This window comes from Typopeltis vanoorti, chromosome 4 (assembly GCF_054136105.1).
Source record: "Typopeltis vanoorti isolate ZY-2024b chromosome 4, IOZ_Tvanoo_1.0, whole genome shotgun sequence".
NCBI classification, from domain to species: Eukaryota; Metazoa; Arthropoda; class Arachnida; order Uropygi; family Thelyphonidae; genus Typopeltis; species Typopeltis vanoorti.
The window spans coordinates 137,521,358-137,539,453 of NC_143552.1; the positions used below are offsets into that span (position 1 = coordinate 137,521,358).

The following is an 18,096-nucleotide window of genomic DNA, read 5'->3' on the forward strand; positions in this document are numbered from 1 at the left end:
ACAGTCTCAGAATTATAGTGATTTGATCTTATGTGTATGTATGTATGTGAAATGCTATGAATCAGATGTCTACAATTTAAACAATCAAACAAGAGAGCAAACTTCGTTCTATAACAGTACAAAATTTTCATAATTATATATATACACACACACACACTGTATATATAGATATATAATATATTGTACATACATAAAAACAGCCAATCAACATGTAATGCTGTTAACACATGCTAGCCAAAATAACTACATAACTACAGTTTCACTGAAAATATTTCTATAATTAAATTTCAATAAATATTTAATCCTAGGTCTTGTTTGACTGCATGGGATATCTGGAATTTATGAAACAACTTCAAGTTTTGAAATACAATAGTGAATACAGTATACAGGCATACAACATTAGGTTCCAGAACACCATCGTATAGTGAATCACTGCCACCCCCACCCACTTGTGAATATCTGTAATGGTTTAACAATTGTAAATACTGTTAAAAATAAGTCACGAATAACCTTCAACACCCAAGCTTATCTGTCAATCTGTAACGGTTTAATAATGTTTCTAAGGAGTCATGCACGCGTGTAAATGATGTAAATAAAGCATATGTCGGATACACAAATGAAAAATTTTGAATAAATAATTTTCAAAAACAAAAAAGTTACTCTAAATAGCTTGGCTTAAGGGAACATGCCAACCAGTATGGTCATCAATCTATACCATTAAGATTTTCAGTTTCAGCAATAAGATCATCACGTTTAAGGATAATTGTAGTATATTAGTGTGGCACTTTTCACTTCACCAAGAACTTTACCATTGTTTTTAACAACTGTAACAACAGTAGCGTGAAGTTTAAGGTGCAGCATGTCTCAGCATTCAATACATCACTAAATTTAATAATTTCAACCTTAGTATGTAATAGGTTTATGCATCTTCTTCTTTTCAGTGGAAGCAACAGCACCTTTACTTAGAATTTTATCTGCCATTATTAACAACAATCAAATAAAATCATAGTCATTAAGTAGTTTATAATTCACAGTAAAACACCAAAACACAGATGTAGTAAGCAACAACATCATAAATGTATAGTTCACAAAAACTGCACTGCAGTTGAATTCACGGGAGCAATCAGTAAAAAGTGTCACAAGTGAATTCAGCGCTGTATAAATTGGCACTGATCAAAAGTTGAAAAATTGAAAAGCATTGTATGAGTAGATCAATATACGATGATCTACTCATAAGATCATGACTATCTCTTATTGCTAAATGACTATGAAATTAGAACTACATTCAAATTCAAAACATAATTCATAACTGGTAATTAATTTACGGAATTAACAACGCATATAAAGTAAATTAATTAAAGATAACTTTAATGAATCACTTCTATATTTCGACAATGTCACATTGTCATCTTCAGGAACATAAAGATATGGTATGTGCACTACAGGAACTAACAAAGCAAATGAGGAAGGAATTAAGACACTAATTTTGTTCCTAAAGTCCTAATGGTGCCCTCTTGCGGGCTAATTTGGTAGTCTTGGCCGTTGGGCTGAAGTTCTCATAATGAAAGTCTCCCAAATTTGGGGCAGTTTCATGCACCCAAATTTGTTGAGGTTAGGAACGTTTTTTAGAGCTGCTGAAGATTCTTTGAATAATCTTTCGTATTTAAACTTGCTGCGATGGATTATTTTTGTCTTCTTCCAACGAATTTTATGGTGGGTATCTAAGGCATGGTCTGCCAGCCCAGAGCGGCTGTACTGGTGAAACCGGATGTAGTCTTGGTGTTCTGAAATCCTAATATTTGTTGTTCTGCCTGTTTGGCCAAAGTAGGACAATTTGCAGCTGCAAGGGACCTGGTATACACCAGGTAGGTCTAGGGGAAGTGGTTGGTCTTTGGTAGAGCGGATAAGGGATGCCAACTTTTTATTTGGTCTGTAACAGGAAGTAAGGTCATATTTCTTGAGGATATTAGTTATTTTTTCAGAGGTGCCCTGGATGTAGGGGATAGTGATAGACTTGGTGTAGTCTTTATTGTTGAGGGGGGGGAGGGGGGTTGTGGTTTTCAGGTTTTAGTATTTTTTGGATTTTTTTGGGGTTATAGCCATTGGCTAAGAAAGTGTTGAGGATGTGGTTTAGTTTCTTATGTCTATCTAGGATGGCAAAGGATAAGCTCCTGAAATACCCAAATTCATATTTATAACAGGATAAACTGTACATGTAACTAAAGCCAAAACTATAGAATAACATGTCACAGTAAATAACTTTATTCTGTAAATATTTCATGTTATGTATCATAATTAAGTACCTCTGTAGTGCAACTGGAAAAATAATAGTGTGTTGCGCCCTTTGATTCTCATCATGAGGAGAGGAATATAGGTTTTTTTTCAATTGAAGGTGAGTTAGCTAATCCTGTACGAAGGTAACAGGGTTTTTTTCTCCCAGAAACTTGGGATTTTCATCCTGCATACAGACCAGTCAGCCTTGAGAAAACACACAATTTACAGACAAAAAATACTAGTGGTGGTGGGCAGTTGATGATGGTAGTTGCGGTTCCCTGTAGTTGGTGGATTGAGTGGTGAAGACTGAGAGCTGTAGTACAGGGTACCCTCCCTCGATGAGTCTTTGGACTCCCTGGAGGTGTCATGTAGTAATAATAATAAGACATCATCATCAGTACAATTATCAAACAATAATAGGAAATGAATTCAAAAAAACAGTAGCATGCTTGCTTTAATGGAATCCCTCTATGTACACAGTCGTGTGTTCATGGATGAAAACTACTGGGCTGAAATTAAAATATAACAGATAAATTATTTAATACAATTGAGGATAACAATTTCCTCAACTTTTGGAATAGTGAGACAGTCATTCTGATTGAGATTAGGTCTATGAAGTAAGGTTTCAGCACTTTCTTTATACAAACATTCTTATTTATACGTATGGATCAATGTATTAGCTTAGCATTTTCAATTCCATGTTGTGCAAGGCAGATATGTGAGGTTTGATAAGACAGATGTGTCTTATATATGCTATATTTATAGATCTTCCTGTTTGTCCATAGTAAGACAAGTTACACGAACATGGTACATACTTCGTATATGCCAGGTAGCATCATTGGTGAGAGTTTGTCTTAGGCACGATTTTTAGTGAAGATGGTAAGTTAAATATGGAAATAGGCAACAGAATCAACAAAGCTGCTATGGTAGGAAGTCAACTGAATAAATTTATATAAAATAAGAGAGAAATTAGCCAAAACACTAAATTAGCTGTATACAAGACTGTGTTTAAACCAATTTTAACTTATGGATATGAGAGCTGGGTTAGAAGTAAAACACTTGACCAAAGACTAGAGACTGCAGATATGAGAGTCCTGAGAAAGATTAGGGGCATGAACAGATGGCATCAATAGCAATATCATATTAAAAATGAGGATATTAGGAAAGAACTTGATATTGTCAGCATCCAGGAATGTATTTGCAGAGTTAATCTGAGGTGGTATGGTCACTTAAGCAGAATGGAAGAGGAAAGATTAGCAAAACAAGTGTTCTCTGCCAGGTTGGCAGGAAAAAGACCCAGAGGAAGACCAAGATATAGGTGGATTGATAATACAGTGAGATGTGCCTTAGAAGACAGAAATATAAGACCTGATAATATTGGAGTCTTGACAATTAACAGACTGATTTGGAGGAAAATTGTAGATAGGAAGTTAGTAATGATGTAAATTTTTCATGTAGTACTATCATATCTTATACACCCCCCCCTGAGGGTATATATCAGGAATTTGATGATGATGATGCATCATTGGTTTGTCTTTTGGAGAAGGTACCAAGTTGGGAATTTGGTTGATGGGTTTACAGGTAGCATAATTGACATTTCTGATTATTCTGGTAGCATAATTGATATAGCGATGAGTTGATATTTCTTCATGATTTTTGCCAAACATCCAGAGATGCCTTTAATATATGGTATAGGAGTCCTGTGGGCTTCTTATCTTGGTTGATTTGTAAGAGAGTGGTTAATTATTTTTTGGATTGTTATTGGATTATATCCATTTAGTAAGACTGTTTCTTTGATAATTTCCAATTCTTTTTCAGAGATTCTTCAGATGAACAAATCTTGTGTGCTCTGGATACTAAAGATTTTATGATTCATATTTTTGAGATGGATGGTGAGCTGATGTATTATGGATATAACAACCTGAAAAAGTTGGTTTTCGGTAGACAATTTCCATTTCCACTTCTGGCTATCAAAAACATTAATGTTTATATAAAGAAAGTGTTGAAGCCTTACTTCATAGACCTAATCTTAATCAGAACGACTGCCTCGCTATTCTAAAAGTTTGGGAAATTGTTATCTTCAATTGTATTAAAGAATTTATTTGTTATATTTTAATTTAATTAATTTTAATTTCAGCCCAGTGGTTTTAATCCATGAACACACAACTGTATACATAGACGGATTCCAATTTAAGCATGCATGCTATTGATTTTTGAATTCCTATTGTTGTTCGATGATTGTTATGATATCTTATGATACAGAAGACGAAATATTTACATAATAAAAAGTTATTTACTGTGGCATATGTTTTATTCTATAATCATGGATATCCCACAGATTTCACTATATATTGTTGGACAGATAGATATAAACTAAAGCCAAAATATGTTCAAAGTTGGTTTGTTATTTGCAAAGGTAAAACTGAAGCACTCAGAGCCACAGTCTGAGACCAACTAACTCAATTATATTGTGTAGCTCAATACTGCAAACTCAGGCCATTTACTTCGATACTCCTTATGTTAGTAAACAAACATAATTTCGCTCTTTAGGCCATCCCACCAACATCATCACTGTATTCTGGCTACTATAAAACACCTCTCTCTTCAGTCTGGCCACTATAATAGTGCTTTTGTGCATTAGCTAGGCTAGATGTATACATTGTTCTGTGATTTTAAGTTTGCTGTTTCGGCTGCTGCTGTTTGGTTTAATGTGAGAGTTGACATCACAAAAATGGCAGCAGTAGGGAAGCGCATACTAGTAGCATGGAAGATTCCAACTCAAAGGTCGAGTTTTTTAGCTGGATTTTTTGTGATGGGTATGCTGCAAAAATGTGTGATGACTTTTGATTAAATGAAAAGAAGGAAAGTATTATGGTGTGTGATAAGTGTGACAGACTGAAGAATTAAAAAAATAAGAATAGCATCACCAGAAGTAATTTAAAAATGGATTGAAATGCTGACAACAATAATAATGGAAATAAAATGGAAAAGTTTATGCAAGAGTTGATGAAAATAAAGAGTAAAGTTAAATTAAGGAAGAGGAAACTAACTATCTAAAGAAGTGATTGACTTATGTGAATGAGACAGAAGTTAATAAGAAGCAGGTATCAAATGATAATAGAGTGGCTTTGCATAAAGATTCAATTATTAGAGATATATAAAATAACAAGGCCCACAAGAGATGTTTTCCAGGTGGTACACTGAAACAAATATCTGACTTTTGCACAGAAGGAAGAGACATCGGAATTAGTGGTAGTGGCCAAAAAGACTTAGATGGTGAGACAAAGAAATGTGGAAAGAGATTTGAAGTTGTGGGAGACAAAGGATAACAGTGTCATTGGTAAAGTGGGCATGTTGCCCAAATATGAATTATACAGTGAATTGAGAGAAGGAGAGTAATGATAATGAATGACAAGATAGCTGAATTGTGTCAGGCAAAGGTGTGCAATTTGTGAATGTATGGAATGAATTAGAAAGGAAGTTGGAATCATTTAAAGTTGAATTTAATTTGAATGGGTTTGATGTCAGAAATTTGAAGCAACTGTTGTTTGCTAAGAGTACAGAGTCAAGATAAAACTAGTATGGCTAAGGATTAAAAAAAGGGAGAGACTGCAAAGCAGATTATAGGTCAGAAAGAACATGGATACAAAAGTGAAGAAGTGATTATGGGAGGGCAGAGTGATGAAATGCATAAAGATGGAGATAAGAGGGATATATGAATGGAAATCAGAGTTGGGATTGAGGAAACATGGTGACCAGACTGAAGAGAGAGGTGGTCTATAGTAGCCAGAATACAGAGTGATGGTGTTGGCAGGATGGCCTCAAAGAGTGAAATTATGTTTGTATATTAATGTAAGGAGTATCAAAAATAAATGGGCCGAGTTTGCAGCATTGATTGAGTCAGTATGCCTGAAGATAATTGCCGTAAGTGAAAAATGGCTGAGAATGATGCACTGTCAAGAATCGAAATGGAGGGATATAGAATTTTTCGAAATAATAGGATGATGAAGCCAGGTAAAAACCAATACTATTAGGATTAAGTGAAGTGTGGGTGCTTGTAATTAAAAAATAAAATAAAATAAAATCACACACACCTTAATTAATCCTAATAGTAGAAGTTTTTACCTAGATGTCTCCATATTAAAAGAGATTCCATTTTCCATATACCTTCATTGTTGTTTAATTTTTTTTTAAATTTCCAACTGTATTACACTGATGATGATCCATGATACATGAATTGAAATATTTGTAGTTAATCTATAATTTTTCAACTGTGTGCAACTTTAGTAGAATAATAGAATGGTATATCTAATTAGTGTGTTGTTATAGGCCAGAGGAGCATTGATTGTTAAGTGTTTAGACAAATAAGTTGGTCACATAGATGGAAAGTGACCCTAATAACTAATCTTTACTGGGAACAGACTGCAACTTTGAGAATAAATAGAGAGACCTCAGAAGAATTCATTCCCAGTTCAGAAAGGTGTGAGACAATGCTGTGTCTTGTCTCTGATTCTCTTTAACCTGTACACAGAAGAAATATTTAATAAAATTAATAACCTCAAAGGAATCACTGTAAGGGGCAGAAATATTAATAACCTAAGATATGCAGATGACACAGTTCTTCTAGCTGAAAACAAATATGACCTCAAGACTCTTATAGATGAAACCCTCAAGTACAGCAAACAATACGGCCTCAGTTTCAACTTTAAAAAGACAAAAATCATGATAATTTCAGGAGAAAAGGAAATACCAAAAATATGCATCAATATAAAAGGAAATAAATTAGAACAGGTGCAAACATACACATACCTTGGACACTTGATCACAGAGAATGGCAAGACAAAAGATGAAATTAGAAAAAGGATTGAAAGGTCAGCTTTCAACAGTATGAAAAATCTACTGACATCTAGAGAATTAAATCTGAAAACAAGACTAAGAATCTCCAAATGCTACATATAGTCCACATTATTATACGGAATAGAGACATGGACGCTCTTCAATCTGAGTGTGAAAAAACTGGAGGCCTTGAAATGTGGATGCTGCAAAGAATTATGAGGATATCATGGAAAGACAAATGAAGAGGTACTAGAGATGATAGGCGTAAACAGGAGCCTGATGAAAGAAATTAAAAAGAGAAAAGTCAGCTATTTTGGACATATTCTCAGACATAACTGCCTACAAAGGACACTTCTCGAAGGAACTACATATGGTCCACATGTGTAGAAATAAAAACTGTTAAGGGAAAGAGAGGAAGAGGAAGACAAAGCCTGGAGTGCATGAAAAATATAGAAGACTGGACCTCTTTCATATGAGGAATGCAACAGAGAGATGCAGAATAGGACATGGTAGTCAATCTCCTCGAAGAAGACACCTGACAGGACAGGACCCTAATGGGAGATTTTAATTGATAGGAATGTGGATTGGAAGAAAAAGATAGTGTGTGGAAACAAAAAGAGTGAATTTGTTGAATTTCTGAGGAATAACTATCTTAAGCAGCATGTGATGGAAGCAAAACAAAGTTTTTAGGTAGTGGATTTGGTGATTATCTTCACAGGATGTGGTTGTGGATGAAGTATCAACACTGACACCAGTTGGTGAGAATGATCACAAGGTACTGATCTGGAAGATAGTCAAACAAGGCATATATGTAAAATTATAAGGTTGGTGAATATGAGAAGCTCTGAAGTCAACTGGGATGAGCTGTAGGGAAAAGACATTTACACATGAGAGAGAGAGAGAGAGAGAGAGAATGAGTGATTCCATCAAAGCAAAAAAATAATAAAAATAAATAAAAAAATTACTGTACAATACAAGAAGAAACAATTATTTTTAACATCTTATAAGCAAAAAATTCAAGTAAATAACATTAATTATGTAAAAACTAAATGGTTCTCTCTCTCTCTCTCTGTAAAATTTTAAGATGACCATATCTCCCAAATTAGCAATATACAGGGTGTTCGGGATAAATTTGACATATTTATAATTAATTATATTTTTCCGTAAGTTACATGTATTAACACACACTTCTCTTCATTTAAAAGGTTGGACCCTTCTTCATTCATATACAAGATGTCAGAAAGGATGGATAGCTGGAACCCACCTGAATCATGGAAGAGAATAACTTGTATCATGATGATTCGTGCCGGCCATCAAAATAAGGATATTTCGACTGCTGCCCAATGCTCCCTGAATACAGTAAAAACAATCAGGCATGAACTAGAGACTTGCAATGGTGACTACGAGGATGTAGCAAGAAGAAAGATCCCTAGCAGACGATCTGATTGCGTTCGTACAGCAGAATTCCTCGCAAATCTGCAGGAACAGGTGTTGAAGATCCCTGGCATTGGAATTCGGGCTTTGTCACGTGAAATGAATGTTGCAGCCTCTACTATGAAGCTTGCACTCAATGAAGACCTCCGCTACTACTCATACAAGCGCCGCAAAGGTCAGCTGCTTACAGAAAAGGCCCGTGAAAAACGTTTGATAAACGCGAAGACACTTCTAAGCAAAGTGAAACATCCTGCGGAACCACAAACAATCTGGTTCTTTTCCGATGAGAAAAACTTTTGCCAGGATCAAAAACACAACACGCAGAATAACAGATGGCTTGCATACAGTACAAAGGACATTCCTTGTGTAATGCAGACTAAATTTCCCCAAACTGTGATGGTTTTCGGATGTGTATCCTCTGAAGGCAATGTGATGCCTCCGCATTTTTTCCAAGAGGGCCTCAGGTTGACTTCAGATGGCTACGTGGAGTTGCTAAACACTGTAGTCAAGCCCTGGATAACAAGGGTAGCCAATGGTAGGCCGTATGTATGGCAGCAGGATTCGGCCCCTTGCCACACCTCTGGGAAAAGTCAAAAATGGTTGTCTGAAAATTTCTACGACTTCACCAGTCCAAATGTTTGGCCTCCAAACTCCCCAGACCTTAACCCCATGGATTATTTTGTATGGGGCGCAGTTGAAAAAGACACCAATCGCACTTCCAGTAATACAAAAGCCCAGTTAATGGATAAAATTAAAACAGTTTTTGCGGCCCTTCCCAGGAAGACTGTAGCATCAGCTTGTTCGAGGTTCCGAAGCAGGATTGAAGCTGTGATCGATGCTAATGGTGGTTATTTTGAGTAAATCTTGTTGATAGTATTGTAATTAACTCTGCCTGTAATGTTTTTTGTCAATTCATTAAATTTAAGAGATACAAAGAAGATTTTCTTTTTCCTTACGAAACTGTCAAATTTATCCCGAACACCCTGTATATATATATATATATATATATATATTAAAATACAGTTTAAACAACTTTTCCTAAGTTCACTTTTAGCACTCAACTAGGTAGTTTTAGGGTGGTCTAAAAACAAAATCTGGTGGTAGATTTTTGCTCTTACTATCGCTACTAGCATGCAACAAAAGCTGAATCATTCAGCTAGTCTCAAATGAAGACAGCAAATTTTATGCAAAACAGACAAACTGGCCATTGAACACCAGCAACTGATGGACATAATCACACTTAACTTTATGCCCTTAGCTGCATTGGTGTTAATTTTAAATAACCCAACTAATGCCATGCTTACTGGAGCACAAAGAGTAGAAATCTTGCATTTTGAGCAGCAAAAAAACAGTATGACAATATACAATCAAGGATAAGCAACAACAAATGAACAAAGAAATGAAATGTAGATGATACTACAGTTTATATATATATATATATATATATATATATATATATATATATCAATCCCACATACTAAATTTGTAGAAACCCTAGTGGTACAGATTCTGCTGCTGTAGGTGAAATTTGGGAAAGAAAGAGCCTATTAACATTTTCCTAGAAAAGCTAGAAGTTATAATTGTTGGGGAACAACTTTGTAAGGAATACTGTTCCAAAGATCAGAGAAACTGAATAAATGAGAAACAGGTTCAATGAGTTTGCAATTGGACTATAAAAGTATGCTGCGAACAGAAAGTGGAGGAATGAAGAAATGCCAGTTTAGTGGAGATGTTCATGGAGGCACTACTAGAAAAGAAAAGTAGTCACTGTTTGCAAGAAAGTAGTTAAAGTGGATCAGGGAGGGATCATCTATCAGGTAAACTGCCCTCTCTCTGGAGAGCATTCAAAAATTTTAAAGAACGTTTTGGTGCTGTTACCTGAGGTGAGCATCCTAAGGTTGAGCAATTTGTACAGATGTCAACAACTGGATGGGTAAAGAGTAATTCTTTATTATTATTATACAGGGTATCTCCATGAAGTAAAAAGATTCATTGCTGGAGATCTACACTAACAATTATTCACAAATACCTCTCATACCTCTCCTTAAACACATTCACTGTCGAGGCACAACTACCTCCAGCAATTCATTCCATTCATTCACCACTTTCTAAGCAAATAATCTAGTTTGCACACTCTTACTAACCACTGTTAGTCACTTCTAGAGGTGACTGTTGTTCTTTTCCTACTCATGTATTGAAAAATTTCTTTGTGTCAATCTTACAGAAAGTCTGTCACATCCCTCTTTTCATCCTATCAACTAAACTCTGAAACCCACATATCTTTAATCATTCTCATAAGATAATGCCATTTTAAATGACCTTCCTCAAATTCATACTTTAAGTATTTTTATTATTATACAGTAATCCCTCGATTAATGCACCCCCGATTAGTGCGTCATTTTTTTTCAATACCCAAATTCGATTAGTGTGCCTATATAAATCTTATAAATAAATGTTATGGATTTTAAAAATTTTCTATCTATACATTTTTTATGGCTAACTATTTTAAAAAATCACTCACCAGAATGAAATAATTCAGTTACTGATTTAAAACATTTTACAAAGTTATTTTTAATGGCATACTACACTACTTCCACATACGCTATGTATACTATGTTCCAAATTTTTACCGCCAAAATTTATGTCATTTATGTCATCTGCTAATTACATAGCATTTTCCTGATCATATCTCGTACCTCCTTTGAAATTATTTTCCTTACATTTTTTTTTTTATTTTAAAGTATTTTCCCAACCTTTCATCATGATAAAAGAATTAGTGCAAAAAAGTGAAAGTGAAAATGATTCGAAAAGTAATCTCATTGGAAGAAAAACTTGAAATAATAAAGAAAGTGAACAAGGCGAGTCCAGAGCAAAGATAAGACAAGAATACAAAAATGGGCGAATCAACTATAAGAGCAATTTTAAGCAAAGCTGCTCAATACAAAGTATTATAATGATTGAATTAAAGAGACTACTGTACACGGATCGAAGATTGTAACCAAAAACAGATTCAGCTAAGAACTGACTTTATTAAATCAAAAGCATTAAGTCTCTTTGCAACCTTGAAAGAAAGGGCTATCAATGATGAAAAAAGAATTCCACGCTAGTGCTGGGTGGTTTGAGAAATAGCCTACATAATGTTCTAATCACAGGCGAAGCTGCAAGTGCCAATAAGGAGGTGGCCACAAATTATCCAGAGATTTGAAGAAAATTGTATAAGAAGGGGGCTATTGTGATCAACAAATATTTAATCTCGATGAAACTGGCCTTTTTTTGGAAGTCAATGCCTTCCAAGACTTTTCTAGCTAAATCAGAGAAATCTCAACCTGGTTATAAAGTTGCAAAGCCGAATGAAATTACTGCCAGCAGTATGCGATCCATTTGGAAGCACATTCTTCCACATTGTGCAAATAATTTGAGAGCCTTTTCAAATTAATCTAAGTTAATTAAATCTCATTCTGAGAAACTGAGGGATTCCGACCTGCTAAATTTAGATGCACAGCGGGAAGAATATGAAGAAAATTTAATCACTGACAAGCCCAAAGAGATTTCACAGAAACAAATTTAAAATATTTTTCGTGCAACCGAAACTTTTAAGTAGCAATGCTTAGAGACTGGCCCTTGTGAAGAGAAAATTTGCAGAAGAGGCAGTTGTATGAAAAAAAAAAAAAAAAAACAGAATGTCTGCCAGAATAATAATAGATTTATATTTTGAATATGTTTTATTGTCTTTCAGCTTCATAGTTTTCTTTTAACTAGGCCCTGAGACATACCCTAATTCTTTTATAAAAAAATCAAGGGTAAAAAAAGAAATTTGAGGAATGAATTATACTTTTTTCCATATTATTATAGTCAATTAGTGTGTTTTCAATTAATGTGCCCGTTTTAAAGAAGGCATTAGGTGCACTAATCGAGAGATTGCTGTATTTGCATTATTAAATATACAATATATACTTTAAATCTAATTAGTAATGTAGTCAATGTTATAAGTAATCAGATAATAATGCACTATTTCTAATCTCTTAATTTTTAAATTGTATAAAATAATATAAATTATCATTTTACACTGACTTCACAAATATGGGCAAGAATTTTCCCTTCATTGTTATTACACAGTATTTAGCATTCATTACAGAAAAATGGAGATTACTAAACTGTTGGAATAATAATTTTAATTTAAGCTAAAATAAATCTCAACAATTAATATTTGAATGTTCATATTAAAGTTATTATCTGAAGTAAACACACACACACACACACACAAAAAAAAAAGGTCACAATCTAAACTACTTCTCATCAAAATATACTATACCACATTACTCCTGATCTGGCCAACAGTGGATCTGAGCCTGCTCTGTGATGAGTATTGGGGGGGGGGGGGGATTATTACATCAATAGCTAATAGGCCAAGATTCATGGATTTAACTAGAATGGAAAGCTATTACTTTTAGGCTGGAGATATTCTTACTAAAAGTACAGGAATTTTATTATCATTAAAAACCTAGTACTCCAAATGTTATCATTAAATGAGCACTCTTTAAAATCAGTCCTGGATTTGAAGCGTACTGTTAATGAAGTAGATAATGAAATAGTTAATGGCATCCTTAAATTTGTAACTGCCTATAGCTCTGTTCCAATTTTGGTATAAGCACTCATCATGTGGATTTCATGAACTCCAGTTTTTCATTAATGTTTAGATAGTGGAATAATTCAAAACATTGGTATAGACCAAATTCTATTACATTTGTATTTGAATCATCAAGATCTTCTTACTCTCCTGTTTTCAGTTTCTGTGCTGTTGGATGCTGGAATAGTTTTATAGTGCAATTTGACATTCTTTGAAGAATTAGTGCATCACAGTGATGCTTTATCAGTGACATTTTCTGAAATTGTAATTCTCGAAAGCCTGAAAACATTCTATCAATAATGTAATCTGTACACCAAGTGATTAAATGGGACTTTAGTTAAATAACTTCAGGATTTTACCTGTGAAAGGTTGTAAACCTATAGAACATTAGTATTACAGGTTATTATAGGTGGGCCAAGTATTTTCAAGCCACTTCAGGCCTACAAAACGTAGGGTGGAAGTGGTCTCATACTTGGCATGAATTTCATTTCCTACTTAAGGGCAATCATAAACAACCACCTCCATGAGAGAATTCAAAGCCCACAACCTGTGGATTGGAGAGCAAATATGTTACTACATGGTCAACTAGCCAGGCAATCTATAAGCTCTACTTAATCTTTATCAGCTTTTTTAATTCACATTTTCTTTGTTTCTCTGGCTTTGAGTACTAAGTTTTGTATGCCACTTCTAACCTGGGGAGGATTGAAATTACATGCAATAATTATTTAACTATTTACCTATTAATGCATATTATAATTGAATAGCTAAAGGTAGGTAAGTAAGGTGCCAACATGGTGTTCAGTGTGTGCTTTAAAGATGTCCATAGGCATAGTGAAATATGACTAAGGGTGAGATGCGAGTGTGAGTTGAGTAGTAGCACTGTTCATAGCAAATCTTTGAAACACTTATCTTCTTCTTTCTCATCTGTCAGATGACGAGTTGAGTCTCCTATGTAGAAATCTTTGACATATGGTTCTATCTCTGGCCATTTCTGTCATCTCTCTCTCTCTAAGCTTGATAATTGTAACCTTTCCTTCAGAGACTGTAGCCAAGTTCTTGTTAGTCTACCTCAAATGATTCCATTCAAAACTATATTTGGTAATCTTTGAAAGGACATTCTCTGAAGGTGTGTCCACCAAACCATCTTAATTGCTGTTTAAGAATCATAGTTATATCTTCTCTATAGCTTAATTTGCATTTGACTTGCTCATTTGTTTTGTGTTCTGACCAGTGAATCTCATGTCTTATTTTTATTAAGCATTTCATTTCGAATGATCTGATTTTCTGTATTTCTTTCTGATTGAGTGTCTATACATTGCTATAAGCATAATAATGGCTTTATAGACTTTTAGTTTGAGGCTTTTTGAAATGCTGTTATTTTTCCATGTTTTGTTTAATTTATTCATATTAGACCATCCTTTGTTAAGTCTGTATTTTACTGTTTCTGTGTTGTTGAGGTTGTGAGTAACGAGACTGCCAAGATGTGCAAATTACTTCACTCGTTCAAGTGTGTGATTTTCTATGTTTATTGAAAAATTTCCCTCAACTCTTCCTATTTTCATTGTTTTAGTTTTGCTTAGATTGATTTTTCATTCCAAAAGTTTTGCATTCTTCATTTAAAATTTTTATAATTTTTTTCAAATTCTGCAAGAATAATAATATTGTCTGCATATTTGATATGGTTAGTATTTGCACCATTTATTTGTAGACTTGGTTCTTCAGCTGTCAGATTTGCATATTTCTTAAAGATAGATAATAAATAAATTTGATGAGTGAGCAACTCTGCATGAAACACTTATCATGTCACAACAATTAGTCAGCTGTTCAAACCTGCTGCTGACCCAGCAGCAATTACCTCCTGGAAAATCCATCCCTGTTTGGTAAGTCTATAAAATATTGTTCTTATTTAATTATGAACTGATCAACCTACAGTCCTACTGATTACATCAAATGAGAATTGTTTGTTATCATATTAAAAGCAGCTGAATAATCTTGATTTCACCTTTATTAAAATTTAATGTAATAAATCTTAATACAGTCATCCCTCGACTTTGAAACACTTATCTTCTTTGGGTTCCGTTCCATCTGGCAGGATGTAAGTCGGTTGGACGTAAGTTGATACATTGAATAAACATAGGGGTTAGGGACTTAATCGTAATAAGTATACTGTCATTTTAATTTTTAAACCTCATAAAACTGTACTGTCCGTTAGTGCCACTATAAAACAGGAGAACAATCAACCAAATCTTCTGCCACATCTTCATTACCTTTCCTATGCGAAGGACCAGTCTATGGCTTTTCTTGTGTAACCTTTGTTTTTTTGATGAAAATGTCCAATGTGCTTTGCTTATTCCTCTTCTTCTTTTCATCATTTTTGTTTATAGCAAGCAAATGCATCATGTACTTTCTTTCTACTAATAAGTAGAGTTCAACATTGGGGTCCATTTTGAAAACATCGCTAACTGCAGAGAACATTTCTGCAAGACCCTTCACTGAGAATTGTATAACTACCTCCTCTTGTTTCTCCTTTCCCTCTTCCTTTTCTCATCTTCTGCAATACATTGTTCCTCCAGTTCGACCAATTCTTCGTTGGTCAACTCTTCAGGGCACCTTCTATGAGTTGAACTATGTTATCATTCAATTTGAGTTTCAGACTGTTTGCTAAGCCCACTATTTCTTCACTCAATTTACAAAGGTCTTCATTTTTTTCAAAACTTCCAAAATCATGCACAAACCTTTTTAATGTCTTTTCCATATGCCACTCATACATTCAGAGGTAACTTCGTCCAAAGCCACAGCAATATTTTTAATAGTATGATAAATATTGAATGCTTTACAGAATTTATTAAAGTCTGATCATTTCCTTCAGTGGCAGAAATGGCTTGTGAAAAAAGTTCTCCTTAGATAATAAGCTTTAGACATTGCAAGAACTCCCTGATATTGGGGTGAAGATCACTGATGTAAGGTGGATGACCTGCATCATTATCTAGAATTAATAAAATTTTAAATTCTACATTTTCTTTCATACAACAGCTTTCTATTTCACTCACATAACAGTTGATTAAGGCATCTGAAAACAATTTTTGAGCATTCACGACTTCTTATTGTTCCGATAATGATTTGGAAGAGTATGCTTACTAATGTTTTTGAAGGCTCGTGGATCTCACTGTGACATATCACAAATGGTTTCAGTTTATATCCAGCCATATTACCCCATAACAGAATCGTAACGTGGTCTCTTTGATAGCTTTGAAACCAGGTATAGATTTAGCTTTATGTGGATGAATGTCTGCTTGCGCATTTTTTTTTTCCAAAACAAGGAGGTCTCATCCATATTAAATATTTTCTGTGGCAAATAATTTTCCTCCGTAATATTTTTAACCAATTTCTCCACAAACTGCTTGGTAGGCTTCTCATCGACACTTACAAAACGCTGCTTGAATCTCATGAACCAACTAGAAGAAGTCTTTAAGTTATAATCGGATCCTGCTTTCTCCTTGAACATGCTGAACACACTTAGTGCCTTAGGACTTATGGTCCTACTGCTAAAGGGTATGCGTTTTTGGTTCAGGTCCTCTATCCAAGTAGCTTTTCCATTGCATCGATAGGACCTTGTCGTTGCTTCGTCACTATCGTCGATTTAATGGAAGCAGATATTTTCATAGCCTCTATGATTTTATTCTTATTTTTCAAAATTGTCGTCACTGTAGAACGAGACCATCCGAAGTCATGTGCGATCACACTGACTGGCTTACCAGCTTAATGTTGCTTTATAACTTGCAACTTCGTTTCAAGATCAGTTGCTCACCTCTTTTTCTGTGATTCTTCACTAGGTTTTTTTGAATGGGTGTGTAGAGACCATGTTGCACAAAATACTGTCGTGAAATATTTAACGATAAATAACAAATACCTATTTCTCAAAGACAAAATCAACAGAGGAACTTTTGAAGACGTGCTGACTGCCGAGGGAGGTTGCTGCTGAATGCACTGTTGTCATTGTGCATGTGCACATGATGCATTGTTGCTAAATAGAATTTAAAATAAAACCTTTTTATTTTAAACTCGCTGCATCTTGTTTGAAAGTACAGTCGAAAATGTTATTCCCTAATGGGATCATGGACGTAAGTCGAGGGATGACTGTACTTCGAGTATTTTTTTTTTATGTGGCTCCCTATATAAACTTATAGTATATTTGAACTTGGCCAGGTTCATCTTCCACCTAAAGACAATTACAAATATCCATGCCCATAGTGCAAGTTGAACCATCATAATGCAAAGCACAAATCCTGATGGACATGTATAAGGCTATACATTATACTTTGGGTAGTGACCCTTCCCATAATGCATAGCATTATACATGTCCATCAGGATATGTGCTTTGCATTACGGGATACTAAGGCAAGTGATGTGAAGTTATTAGCCTCTATATATATATATGAGTTACCCAGTCGTGAAATTACTTCACTGCAAACTTTGTTTGCTTACACTTGAATAAAGGATTAAACCAAGAATATAATTTCATGGCACCTTTAATTTATAGTATAACCAGTGGAAAAACTTTCAACATCTAATTGGAACTGTGCATCCTGTTTTACCTATGTAAAGGCAGAGGTGCACCAGATATGGTATACTCTTGGTTGGATAAGTGAAATTTGATGTTTTTTGTATTGTTCACTTTAAATTTCAATAAAATTTAACTGTGAATTCACTCCTCACACACACACAAACACTCCATCATGCAACTGGCTTGCAAATAAAACAAATAGTTCTAGAACATTTTTTTTTTTTTTTGCACATATGCAAGTGGCTGCAATTTGTTCAATTCAAAATGCATAATCGTTTGCAAGTATTAATTGTGTTTACATAGTTTCTTTACAATACTTCCCCCCATACGCTATAAAGTTATTCAATCTATAGTACAACAG

General features: G+C 34.5%; 1 protein-coding gene across 3 annotated transcripts in view; it reads right to left on the reverse strand.

The window, feature by feature from the left end:
• MRG15 (mortality factor 4-like) overlaps window positions 1-18,096 on the reverse strand; it is a 237,530-nt gene that overhangs the window by 172,928 nt on the left and 46,506 nt on the right. The gene's annotated exons all lie outside the window — the stretch shown is intronic.